Genomic DNA, 13,425 nt, shown 5'->3' on the forward strand with positions numbered 1-13,425 from the left:
GTAGCAGTTACACCCTCCATGCCCTATCTGAACAGGTGAGCCACCTGTTTAATGCCCGATCACAGTTGAAATCTTGAACTGAAGGGCCTTTTAATGGCTAAAAACATTAACCTGGACAACATTTCAACAGATAGCTGGCTCCTCCAATCAGATTTTATTCTTTTCATTGCATTCACATGCTGCAGTGGACAATTTAGCTTCAGTATTACTGCAGTATCTAAAAATATATATATATATATTAGAAAAGACCAATTTAAAAAATAATTTTTAATATGAAAATGTTCATGTCCATCTATATGCTCTCAATACTTGGTTGGGGCCATTTGACTTGAACTACTGGAAATAGCCTAGACTTTTCCATGTTACTCTAGTTTATTGAGTTGCCCCTGTAAAACTCAAGGATGTGGGACATTGAAACAACAGTGACAGGCAAACAGCCAATCATGTGTGTCAAACTCAATTTAGTTCAGGGGTAACAAACAGCACAATTTGATCTCAAGTAGGCCTAACCAGTAAAACAATAGCATGATAGCCTATACATATATTTTAAAATTTTTATTTTTCCTCTGTTTTAGTACATTATTAAGATGTTTACTGTTAATGAACTATCCTTTTACAAAACATATTATGAACCACCTGAAATTTCTTGATAAAAATATGTGCAATTTAAAATTGGCCCGCGGGCCGCATGTTTCACACCCCTGGTTGAAGCGCCGTCTTCACGTGTGTTTATTGACAACAGGATTATAACCTAAAAAGGGCACGTTAGCTCGTCGGTATGGTAACTAAACGGTAACGGGTGACTGTTGTGTGCATCTGCCCCGAGTCTGAAACAGCGGCGGCGTTAATGAAGCAGCGTCAGGCCGCTCACCGTCAGTGAAATGCTCGGTGAAATCGCCGATTAAATACGGCGAGCCGCGAGCGACGTACAGCCTATCTCACCTGGTAGAGCACCCGCTGCAGCGACCCAGCTCGATCCCACCTGACAGTGCCTTTGCTCCGCGTCAACCCCCCCTCTCACTCTCTCCCTCTCCCCCCGTCTCTCTCTAGCTGTCCTTTCAAAATAAATGCATAAAAAGTCCGAAAATAAAAAATAATAAAATCTGAGTCTGTGCTCCGCGCAGGTTCTACCTGCCCGCCGGTAATTTTTACTTGCCCCGGGCAATCGGGCAACCATTATTGTCGAACCCTGTTATTGTACAAGTGCAACATCTTTTTGACCCTTATTTGATCCCAGTTTCTGGCCACGTTTCACTAGTCACTAGGTGCGTTTCCAACTTCCAAGCAGGATGTGAAGCTGAGAGAAAGCCTCAAATTAAGCGGCACTTTTAAAACCCAACGTTACTAAAAACGCTAGATGGCCGGATAAAAAGAGAGAATAAAGCCCTATTCGCACGGGATTAGTATTACCTGATTATTACATGATTACCTAATTTGTAAATTACGCCCCCACGTCTGTGTTTGTTGCGGTGCATTCGCACGGGATAAGTGAAGTCTGTATTTTACTTGAATTTACTGACATTACGGCCCGAATGTGACAAAACTGAGATGGCGGCAATGCGGAAAAAGAACAGGCATTGGAGCCGGGAGGAAACCCTGCAACTGATAGCTGTGTGGGGCGAGCCACAGCACCAGTGACAATTTGAGAACATGGAACATGGTTCACAATAGTGATGCGCGGGCTGACCCATTCTCAGGACATGTCAGGAGACCCATGGCCAAAACAGTCAAAATTCGTACTTGTAAAGTCGGGCATACATTGTGCGATTGTTGGCTAATTTTGAGCCAATTTGCCACTTGTGCGACTATTTTTCATTTTTACCCCTCCGTCAACAAACGAGTACTCGAGTAGTGACCCCGAATATTCGGACAGTAAAATGTGCCACTCGTTGCAGCTCTCGTAACGAGGAGAGATTAACCCCTACGACAAGCTCCCGATCACAAATCCTGTGCTCCCAAGAAAATCCAACTTGTTTGAAATCCTGGTTGCTCCTCGTGAAGGTATCGCACTGTAGAAGCAGTGCCATTTTTTGCAGATGCACCCATAGCCCGCGGGGCGGGGCGGTGCGGGTCAAGAAATCTTTACTTTATTTGCGGTGCGGGTCGGGGCGGGTCATTAAAAAAACTGACGATGAAGTCCAGAGTGTGTTATCAGGGCCGCGCTGATGTTGAGGGGAAAGCCGGCGGAGGTGTGAGGGAACCGGATGAGACGGCGGCTGGGAGCATCAGCAGAGCGGGGTTGCTTTCACAGGGGGACAGCTCTCCATTCCGACACCCCTCCACTTCGACACCCCGCTGTTCCGAAATAGCCCCACTTCGAAACACCGCTACTCCGACACCCTCCCCCTCCCCCCCGCAGCTGTCCAAGGTGCTGAACCGCGTGACGTTGTTTACATTCTGCTTTGTGGCTTGTCTGTGAAACGTGCGCTGCTCAGGGACTGGGCAGATCTGTCCCACTTGCTTTCTCCCCGACTCCGTTGTTGGAGATCTCCACACAGTAATAGAAATACACTTTTTTTCTTTTTCTCCCCCCCTGCTCCGCTCGAGCGCGGCTGAAGCCGGCTTGAGCTCACAGGGGCGCGAGGCTGCTGCAGCCGCCGCTCGCACTGACAGCTGACTGAGGGAGATGCTTTGGTTGGGCTTAGGCAATGAAGAAAGGAGTTGGTTAAGTTTAGTAAAAAGACCAGGTAGAGGCTAGACAGGCTAGAAGCATAATGAACATTATGTCATTAATATGAAGTATTTGCTTGTTTTGCAGTTAATTATGCACATGATCCGATTGACCCCAAAAAGGAAAAAAGGATCAATGCGCACTGCGCGCTGGGGGTTTCCCCCAATAGCCTTTTCGGAGTAGCGGGGTCTTTAGAAAAAATAGAAAACCCCGCTATTACGATGAATGGAAGTCTATTGTCGGAAAGGCGGGGCTTCGGAAAGGCGGGGTGTAACCCTTTCACAGAGAGCAGGGACTGGGGAGGACGAGAGGTGGCGGCCGCCGCGGCTGCTGCACGCTGCACTGTGACTCTCCCACTCCTCATGAGCTCCACAGTCCACACTGACAAGCTACCGGCAACACAGCACCTCTGTCTGCCCTTTCAAAGTAAAAAAGGCCGCTGTCTGACGTTTAATAGCAGCGGGGCGGGTCGGGGCGGGTTGTGAAAATAGATTGGGTGGTGCGGGGCGGGCTGGGGCGGGTCAAAATACTTCATAGATGCGGGACCCGCGGGTTGGAAAAAAACCCGGCCCGCGCATCACTAGTTCACAACCATACAGTGTACGAGCCCGTGTTGGCACCTAAAACGCCTTAAAAAATGCTGCTCATAATTTCCACCGCAGCCTCCATGTTTCAACCCGTACAGTATGCTTTCAGCCGGGGAAGAAGTAGAAAAGGTGCGCAATAAAAACAACAAAAACAAAAAATGCTCTCAATTACTGAGATGCAGATTCGCACAGGACTAGTTTTACCATGGGACGTCGGTCTTTGGTGAAATACAGTAGGTAATTTGGGAATTTTTACTTTACAAATTACTGACATGGCGCATTCACACGGGATTAAGATCACAGACGTCCTCCGCAATCATTACAAATTACCAGAGGTCCCCAGCTAATGTTCCTGTAGAAGTTCCTACCCCCTCCTTTTACCAGGAACTCCTGCAGTGGAAATGTGGCTACTATGGAAAGCAGACCACTCATTTGAACATGCAGAAAAGCACACGTCCCTGGGTGGGCTCGAACCACCAACCTTTCGGTTAACAGCCGAACGCGCTAACCAATTGCGCCACAGAGACTTGGCAATGCGAGGCTAAGAAGGGCGTGGCTTCTCTCCTTACGGCTGAAATACACTGGGAATGGCCGCGACGCGAAACGTACGTCGCGCGACACCCGCAGCAGCTCGCGCCCATTCAGTCAATGGAAGCTCCTCCACCGGCCATGTGAGCGACGCGCACTGCAGCGGCCGTCGCGCGGCGTTTCAATTCTTTTTCGCGCCGAGTCTATTTTATTTCCTCGTCGCGTGGCTACGCGGCCCTCCAACAGGTAGAAAACTACAGAGAACTGTGTATAAAACCAATATATTACGTTTAAAAGTGATTAAAATAAATGTCTCATGTACCAGAGGCAAAGCCAGTAGCAGTGCAACATTATGGGGTTTGTTTTTTTACATTGTGATCCATGATCGTGTAGTTAAACAGTTAATTGATACCATTTAATATACCCTGCACTTGCAAACCCTACATAGTCAGCAAATTACCTGTGAAAAAGGTACTGTCAATCCATTTTAACAGGAGGGATGTGAAAATGTGTTGAGATGCATGAAGTGCACTCATTTACTGCAGGATTGACAAGGTGAAGCTGAAGCTGCAACAACAAACAGTGAAGCCGCGACGCGTCGCGTCCGTGCCTGGTGTAGCAGTTAAAAAACTCCGCTCCGCCCCGCTTACGTATCGCTTCGCGGCCGTTCCCAGTGTATTCCTGGCGTTAGTCTCCACCCACCTGCATAATTTATTTATCTCTAATGCCTCATCTACACGAAAACAGAGCTTCACCCAAAACAATCATTTTCTTCGTTTTGAAAAAAATCTCTGTAACGCTGCCACACAAATAAACAAAAACAGAGAAGAAGACAGAAAGCTGCCCCCACTGTATCCAAACTCCAAACATTATGACGTTGACTGGGAGTCATGTCAATGTAAATATGACTATCAATGATGATGATGATGATGATGATGAAAGGGCGCGTTTCAGCCGCAATGTCCGAGGCACAGTAGTCAGCCATTGTTGTTGTTACGTTACGTCCATAGACAGTATTCATGTAGTGGTGTGGCTCAGGTTACAGGTCAGAGGGGTGGGGGGGTATGACATCATCATATCACAAAAGATCAGTTTTTGGTGTCTACATGAAAATGCAGGAGAAAGGGGGAACGAGAAAAATGAAGGAAAAGAGGAACTTTTGAGAAAATGAGAAAAAATGTGTGTCTCTGCTGTCCATGACAAGTTAAAACACATATATTCTTGTATATTAATTTAAGAAATATGACCAAACATGACACTTTACTGGAGAATAGCATAGGAGGCTGTGGATCCTAAGGTCGCCGGTTCAATTCCATCAAAGGAACATGTTGTCTCTAACACAAACTACTACCAAGTGTTATTAAATGTAACTAAACAAGGACAGTAGCTTCATGTGTGTGCCAATTAAAATACTAGCACTGAAACCACAATAAACTATATATAGTCATGTACTAAACGTTTGGGGTTAGGGTTATTATAAAATAAATTTTATAGTAATTTTTAAATTTGTGAATTGAAAGTACTGCAACAATGTAATCATCTTTAACAATTAAAGGAACTTGAGGCAGGATTTGTGACATGCACATGCGTTTTTTAAGTTTTTTACTGCTAATGGCGAAGCGTTCAAAACAAAAAAGAATGAGCCACTCAGTATCTCTCCGTTGCCTTGAACAGGCTTTGTGTGCTGCATAATGCGCTGCAACTCAGGGGCCGATATTGCCGCGCTATCGTGCGGGTGTGAGTCAAATGACGCTGCATGCGTGTCCTCGACAGCTTTCCACCGCTTGCGACCAGCGGCGGTCGGCGGATGTCTTGCAGCCTGAACAGTTATGTGAGCAGCGAGTACAGAAATAACGTCACTTTCTTAAATTTAAATATTTTTTCATGTGAGAAAGTGACAGTTTAGATTCACAATCTGTTTGTTTATCCAAATAACGTCTGTAAGTAGATTTGCTCCGACGTTTTCGGAGGAGTGCAGAGCCACACACGAGCGGCAGCAGCGGCTTGTCACAGAGGCTGCAGCCAGGGAGCTGAGCTCATGTCCCGGTCAACCTCCGTCCACAGCAGGACTGGTTGACAGCTAGCTAGCTCGGGGAGTCTCTCTCTCTCTCTCTCTACGACTGGTTGACAGCTAGCTAGCTCGGGGAGTCTCTCTCTCTACGACTGGTTGACAGCTAGCTAGCTCGGGGAGTCTCTCTCTCTACGACTGGTTGACAGCTAGCTAGCTCGGGGAGTCTCTCTCTCTCTCTCTCTACGACTGGTTGACAGCTAGCTAGCTCGGGGAGTCTCTCTCTCTCTCTCTCTCTACGACTGGTTGACAGCTAGCTAGCTCGGGGAGTCTCTCTCTCTCTCTCTCTCTCTCTACGACTGGTTGACAGCTAGCTAGCTCGGGGAGTCTCTCACTCTACGACTGATTGACAGCTAGCTAGCTCGGGGAGTCTCTCTCTCTACGACTGGTTGACAGCTAGCTAGCTCGGGGAGTCTCTCTCTCTACGACTGGTTGACAGCTAGCTAGCTCCCCATACACAAATCTGATATATGGCCATGTATGTACATATATGTGACATAATTGCCAAAATATTTTATGATATATGTACATATATGCAATTACAATATTTGCTTTAAACTTATATTCTTAAATACATGTGTAAACATGTAAAACAGATATTTGATTTGGAAATATATTTCAAGATATATGGAAAAGGAAGTGGTCTAGATATTTGTATTTGACATATATTCTAAAATAATTGTTGAAATATGTAGTTAAGATATTTTTTCTTTACATATATGTCAGAATAAATGTGCAAATATGTAGTCTAGATATTTGATTATACCATATATTTCAGAATAAGTGTGCAAATATGTAGTCTAGATATTTGTTCATGCCATATATTTCAGAATAAATGTGCAAATGTAGTCTAGATAATTGTTTATAACATATATTTCAGAATAAATGTGCAAACATGTGGTTTAGACATTTGTTTAAATATATATATTTTTTTAAAGTACAAACATCTCTATTGTACAAACATGTAGTCTCCATGACATACACGGTAAAAACAAATAAATATAAAAAAAGAAGAAGCTTGGGTCAGCTCTGGCTTGGGTGACTCGGCCAGTAACCATAGTAACCCATTTGCTGGGTCAACGGTTGGTTTGCTGCCAACAACATCCGTTATTTGGACCGGAGCGCCGTTACAACCGTTCATACAACCGTTAAGCTGCTCTGTTGTCGGATCATATCTCCCCCAGCCAAAGACGACATAAGTAAAGTGGATTAATTTTATTTTTGATGGAAATGCCCCAGCTTCAGTCTGCAAAAAAGTCTGACTGCTTCAGCAACTAGTGTCGGTGGATCGGACTGGACTTTCTCAGGTTGGATCAATACCAAGTGTTCGTGGAAAAGCTACAGATGAACTGTAAGTATTTAAAATTAGCACGGTTTGTGTTACTTTGGCCGTTTAGCACATGAGCTAGGCTAATGCTAGCGATCAATATGCTAATAACGCTAACGATCGTCATGCTAATACAGCTAACGGTCGCTAGGCTAACGACCGTTACGCTAATAACGCTATGCTAATGCTAACGGTCGATGCTACATGTGAAGCTGGACCGTTACTTGCCGCAGTACCGACAATAATGTCAGCGTTGACGCTTGTAGTTTATCATATTCTTCTTGTAAAACAGCCTGTGCTGGGGGCTATATTGAAGATAGTGTTTTACTTGTGTTTTTGTGGATGTACTAGGCCTACATGTGTAGCTGACTGTAGCATGAGAGACAGGACCTGAGTAACCTGAGTTTTTGTGTTTTCTAATCCAGGGTTGCCAACTCTCACGCATCTGGCGTGTGTCACACGCTTTTAGGTCCTGTCTCACGCTCTCACGCCACTCAAACAATTCTCACGCCAAAATCAAGCGATTTGGCAAAAAAAAAAAAAAAATTAAAGCAAGCTTGGCACTCGTCAATAGGCTCTCTGATTGGTGTGCGCGTTGCTTATCCGCGTGTCGATTGGACGGCTGCTCAAGCCTGTGATCACAGCACAGTAGGACGGGGAGTTGTCGATCCGCTACCCCCCCCCACCAACAGCAGCACGGTGCTGAAGCCTGGACCCGACTTGGTCCGAATCCGATGGCCAAAAAAAAGAGGGAGAGAGCGAAGCCCGAGACACAACCTGACCTGACCGAGTTATGTTTTCAGACTGAACGCGGCTCGAACTGACGCCTGCGGTCGGGCTGGTTGGGCCAGTCCGTTGAAAACTATAAAATCAAGATGCAGACTGGGTAGCACAAAAGTACAGCCAGGCAGCTCAGTCCAGAGAGCAGAGGAGAGAGAGACAGCGCAGCAACAGGTGTGTGTGTGTGTGTACATGTGTGCGCAACTGCGCATGCATGCACGTGTGCTATACCTGCAAACTCCGAATGGGTATGTAGAATGTTTATTACAGAGGAGAAACACACATTTCAGGACCTGACTTGTATCATCAGGCTGTAGTAGAAGACTGAAAATCACAGGACATGTCTGTTCTGTCCTTTCATATATTAATAGGCTCAAGGCTGGTCCAGGCCAAAAGCCACAGCTCCCCACTAGACCAGTTTCATACACTCCAGCCATACAATGATAGGAACCACAGATCTGCTTTTTTTCCCCTGTTATCTGAAGCAAATGTTGTGTTTAGTCCTTTATTTTCTTCTCAGAGTACACCAGAATGCTTCAAATACATGTTAAAATCACAATTTTTTCCTGGGGGGGTGCCCCCAGACCCCCCTAGAGGGATATACGTATTTTGTCACCTATTACACCTCTAGCCTCCTCAGTTTGCAGGTATAATGTGTGTGTGTGTGTGTGTGTGTGTGTGTGTGTGTGTGTGTGTGTGTGTGTGTGTGTGTGAGAGAGAGAGAGACAGAGAGAGAGAGACAGAGAGAAAAACTAAAACATAATTATTATTATAGACAACCCCCCCCCCCGCCAACAGAATCTCACTCCAGCCCAGGACCAAAAGTTGGCAACCCTGTTCTAATCAGAGTAAAGTATGTGGAAGCACATGGAGTTAGACGGTCTGAAGAGGAGCCTTGCTCTCTTGGAGGTGCAGAAGTTCCTAAGGGAGGCCAACATCATTACTGTTAAGGTAAAGTTATGTGTTACTGTTTTTGTGTGGAAGAGGGAAAATATACACCGGCCTAAAACCGCCTTGCTCAGATATCCATGTAGTTACTTCTGTCCATTATCATTATTACTGAAGTGTTACATGAGTTAATTTTGTGTTCAACATACAGATTTGTACAGAACCATCCCATCCTTAGTTATACACTTTTTTAACACTACAAAATCATTTTTCCTTCTCCTCAGCATGGTGCAGCTGGAGAATGCAAGGCAGCCTACTTTGCAGGAATGTGGCATGGCCAGTACATCTTCAGCGTTATCAACACTCAGCTTCAGTGAGTACATTTAAATTGAATTATTAAATAGATACAATTAAATTATGACTGATAATAATTTTTCTTTGTTGTTGTTCTTCGTCTGGTTGCAGAGAGGATCCATGGTAAACACCTGATTGAGACCCTGGGATTCTACAGGAGGATTGATGACAACACCCTACAGTTTCCTGAACATCGCATGATGCTCTGTCCCACCTGTCTTCACTCAAGTCTGGACCCAATGACTCAGACACCAGTCTTGTCAAGGCTAATTACAGGTAAGCAGTGGTTAAAGGATCATAGGGCAGGATTAATGAGAACGGCCAGTGACGCGACGGCCGCTGCGCGTTACTACAGCAACCATCGAAGCCACCGGCACGGGAGCGCGCACAGACTTTTCACTGTTTACTTTACTCTTTACAGTCTTTTCTATCTGGGGGGGGGTATTTTACTGTAGGTTCTCTCTCTCTCTCTCACACACACACACACACACACACACACACACACCTGCCTCTTCACTATGCTGCAGCAGGGGGCTGCTGTCTGTTCCTCTGAGCTCCTCTGCATGGATCTGTATGGGCTCCTACAGGCCGGTACCGAGAATTAACGCGCCAGGTCCGGGTGTCGGGCCGCATCTGTCAGGGTCCGCGATCCCATGCAAACCAATAAACACCGGACATATTCATGATTTCATAAAAAAAAAAAAAAACGGACGCGTCGCGGACACGCCGGCCAGGACGTTAAAAGTGGACTTGTCCGGGCAAAAGAGGACGTTTGTCCACCTGCCTGATAACGTTGTTAAAGTTATAACGTCGGCTTTTAACCGCTAGCTGCGGCTAACGGCTAATAATAAGACAGTAGTGAAGAGGGAGAGGGTGTGTGACCTGCCTGCTGCTGTGTGCGTGTGTGAAGGGAGGGGGAGAGAGAGTGGCGGGGGGGGGGGTTAACAGGGCTTTCAGTTGTGCTGGGTCGTTTGCTGGCAGTAACAGTAATTTGGATTCACCGTGGTTCAGAGCGATTGATATAACGGAGTGTCGCCACTCTGTTACTGTATCAATGGCTCTGCCGCGGTTGCCCTCTTCATGTCTCCATTCCATTGATCAATTCGAAGGCAGTCGTGGACGCGCTGACGTCAGGTCCGCCGGCCAGCGCGCGAAATTCACCCCCTGAATTGCAGCGCATTTTGCAGCACAGACCCCGTTCAGGGCAATCGAGAGATACGCGGGTGGGCTCGTTCTTTTTGGTTTTGAACGCTTCCTCACCCATTATTATTTAAAAAACGTAAAACGCATGGGTATTTTCTCACAAATCCTGCCCTATCATCCTTTAAGTTGCCAAATGCCAAAAAAAAAATAATAATAATAAGCTAATACAGCTGGTCAGTTATGTACAGTAGCAAATGTGGTGACTGTTTGAGGGGATGCATCTGTATTTAGGTTAGCTTAGCTAGCTCATTGGTGCTCCATTTAACAACAGATTGCTGAGTTTATCTCTGTGTGGGCATCATGCTAAGGTACTGCATCAATCTAACTTTTGCATTGTTTCTGTTTTCTGACTGCAGAGAGGATCATGCCAGTCCAAACACCTGATGAACAACAGGAGTCTCATGCAGAGCTGGTGACTGGTGAATCCTTTAAGTTCCAGTTTCTTGAACACTATGTTGAGCACCCTATACAGCCAAGACTGGACTCAGTGACTCGTTGCTCTTGATCAACCAAGGGCAAGTGGCTAATTTTTTTTATGATGTTAATTTTCTTTCACCCTGGAGGATTATCCTTCATATATGAACACATGCTGTTTTTTCAAGCTCTCAACACTGTGTACTGGACAAGGTATTGTAGCAGTTCTGTTTTTCGCAGTTTTTTCATTATGTAAATGCAAAATTGACTTTCTGAGTTTCTTAAAGTTTATGAATGATGGTCTATACTCTGGTTCACAATGGACTTACTTTGATATATCCTTTAAAAAAATTACCATAAGCAGTTGCTGACTGTAAAATCTGTGCTGACAAACTGTAATTCCTCATCTGTTGTACCATATTTTTTGTTGTGAAAATCTTGAAACCACTGCTGCTGGTAATTCACTGTAAAGTTGAACTTGACAATAAAATTCTGTATCCCTTTAAACTGAGGTGTGTGATGTGTGATAACTGGTCTCATTTTGTGAGTATGTCAGTTACATATATGCCCAGATATCTCAGAGAAATGTATGAGTTATATTTGAATATATCATATATGACAGTAGCCATCTTTGCAATGCAATATTAAGATATGACATATATTACTTATGTATGGAAATGGCTTATTTTGACATATAAGTCAAATATGTAGGGCAAGCAATATATTTATATTTCATACTAGCATTGATGCAATACTAATATATGTGACATTTGTTTGAAAAATATATGTATTTAATATGCCATACATATATGTGACACATAAATGTTCCATATATAAAAAGGGCCATTTTTGTAATATTTTAAAATATATATTTCATATATGTAGAAATATATGTTCACATATTGGTGAAAGACATATAGGACACAGATATTATATATGTTATTTACATATATAGCCATATATCAGATTTGTGTATGGGACTAATGGTAGCTCTACGCTACCTGTCGTATAAACTGACTAGCGGATGTGGCTATGTTAACCCAGCTATTAACCCCCGGATGTTGACAAGCGCGGGTAGACGAAGAAGAAGGGGAGAGGGGGGGGGGGGCGTTCCTGGCTGCGAAGGGGGCGTTCCTGGCCTCGACAACGGGGCGACAGTAACGCCCATTTGTGTCCGCAGCCGGACGATATTGGCTGGGGATGCAACTTCACAGCTGCTGGTGTTGGAACTGCGGGTGACACCTTCCTTTTCACCTGAGCCTGACCCACGATGCTGCTGGGCAGATTGTAGTGATGAGCAGGGCCAGACTGGAGGACGCACATTAGCAGGGAGAAGAGGGTCAGCTGCCACAGACAAGCGGCTCGGCAAGTTCAGCCCTTGCATCAGTACTGTGTTGTCCTGCCTCTTCACCCTCTTGTTGTGCCACTGTACCAGGGTAGTGTGGCTCACATCCACCAGCTGCATGGTGCAGGGCTTGACGCTAAGCTTTTTTCCAAGTAGCACTGTGCTACCATGCTGAAAAATTTAGTAGCACACAACATTTTTTAGTAGCACAATAAAAATTTTGTAGTTTTGGTGAAAATATCATTTTCAAACAAATAAAGTAGATTTAGCCTATAATCCTAACCCTGTAGACTAATTTTTAATGTTTTAACTGGCTCTTTGCCTTAACAAAAATCAGGAAAGACAAACAATGCAAATATGTGTGAGAAAATAGAATATTTATTACAACCAATATTAGTTTTTAGTTTTACGCTGTATGTGTGTGCATGTGGCCCAGGGGTGGGGGTATTGATGAGCAGTGGACCTATATTTCCCTCAGTATAAAAAGCTGAACATTACATACAGGGCTCTACACTAAGATTTTTTAGGAGCACAATGAAAAATGTTGTAGCAGGCTGTTTAAGCCTTAAATAATGCTGAGGGTCCAACATGACCCATTTTTTACATTTGAGAACAGTAAAAACACCAAACATTTTTCCTCAACAACCTGTCACACAAGCAGCTCCATGTTGCCCCTGTGTGATGTTCAGGGACAGGTCAGACAGAGCGCTTTGAGGTTGAAGTTTATATGAATGTTGCACTGTGAGACTGTGACCACATGTCAGCTGTTCTCACCGCGACAAGCGTTTTTTCTTTTTGATAGCTCCGCGGTAGCCTCGGAGGCCACGTACCACCTAAGGGCTTCCTTCACCTGGGGCAGAGCTCCGTGTGAAACAGTAGGGGAGAGACAGCCCGAGACCGTGTACCGGAGGAAGAAGCAGGTCGAACGTGCACGGAAAAAAAGCGCATCGCACCGAATGTGCGCTGCTACGGTGTCGCCTTGGCGTGCATGACGCGCGTCTACCTTGAAAGTAATGTGCGGAAAAGACGTTACATCTGAACGGCCCCGATGTACACAAACTTTAATCAATGCGGCGGCCAAAATCACCAAACAGGCAGGGGGGCGGGGCGGGGGGGATACTGCTCACGTTAAACAGCATGCAAAGCGGTGCATGCAGTTTCTGTCTGAGTCGCACTGATGCGACTGAATGCAATTTTTTTTATTCGCACGGGCTATTATCAACTCGCAAATGCGAGCAAAACTGTCGCAACTGTCGAGCC

The 13,425-nt window shown here is 45.1% G+C and overlaps 1 non-coding gene across 1 annotated transcript; it reads right to left on the bottom strand.

The window, feature by feature from the left end:
* Window positions 1–3,711: 3,711 nt before the first annotated feature.
* trnan-guu (transfer RNA asparagine (anticodon GUU)) lies at window positions 3,712–3,785 on the bottom strand. Its single transcript has one exon. It is a non-coding gene; the product is annotated as a tRNA-Asn (tRNA).
* Between the last annotated feature and the right edge of the window lie 9,640 nt (window positions 3,786–13,425).

The sequence above is a fragment of the Trachurus japonicus genome, chromosome 18, assembly GCF_045865225.1.
Source record: "Trachurus japonicus isolate A0001 chromosome 18, Traja_1.0".
In the NCBI taxonomy this organism is placed as follows: domain Eukaryota; kingdom Metazoa; phylum Chordata; class Actinopteri; order Carangiformes; family Carangidae; genus Trachurus; species Trachurus japonicus.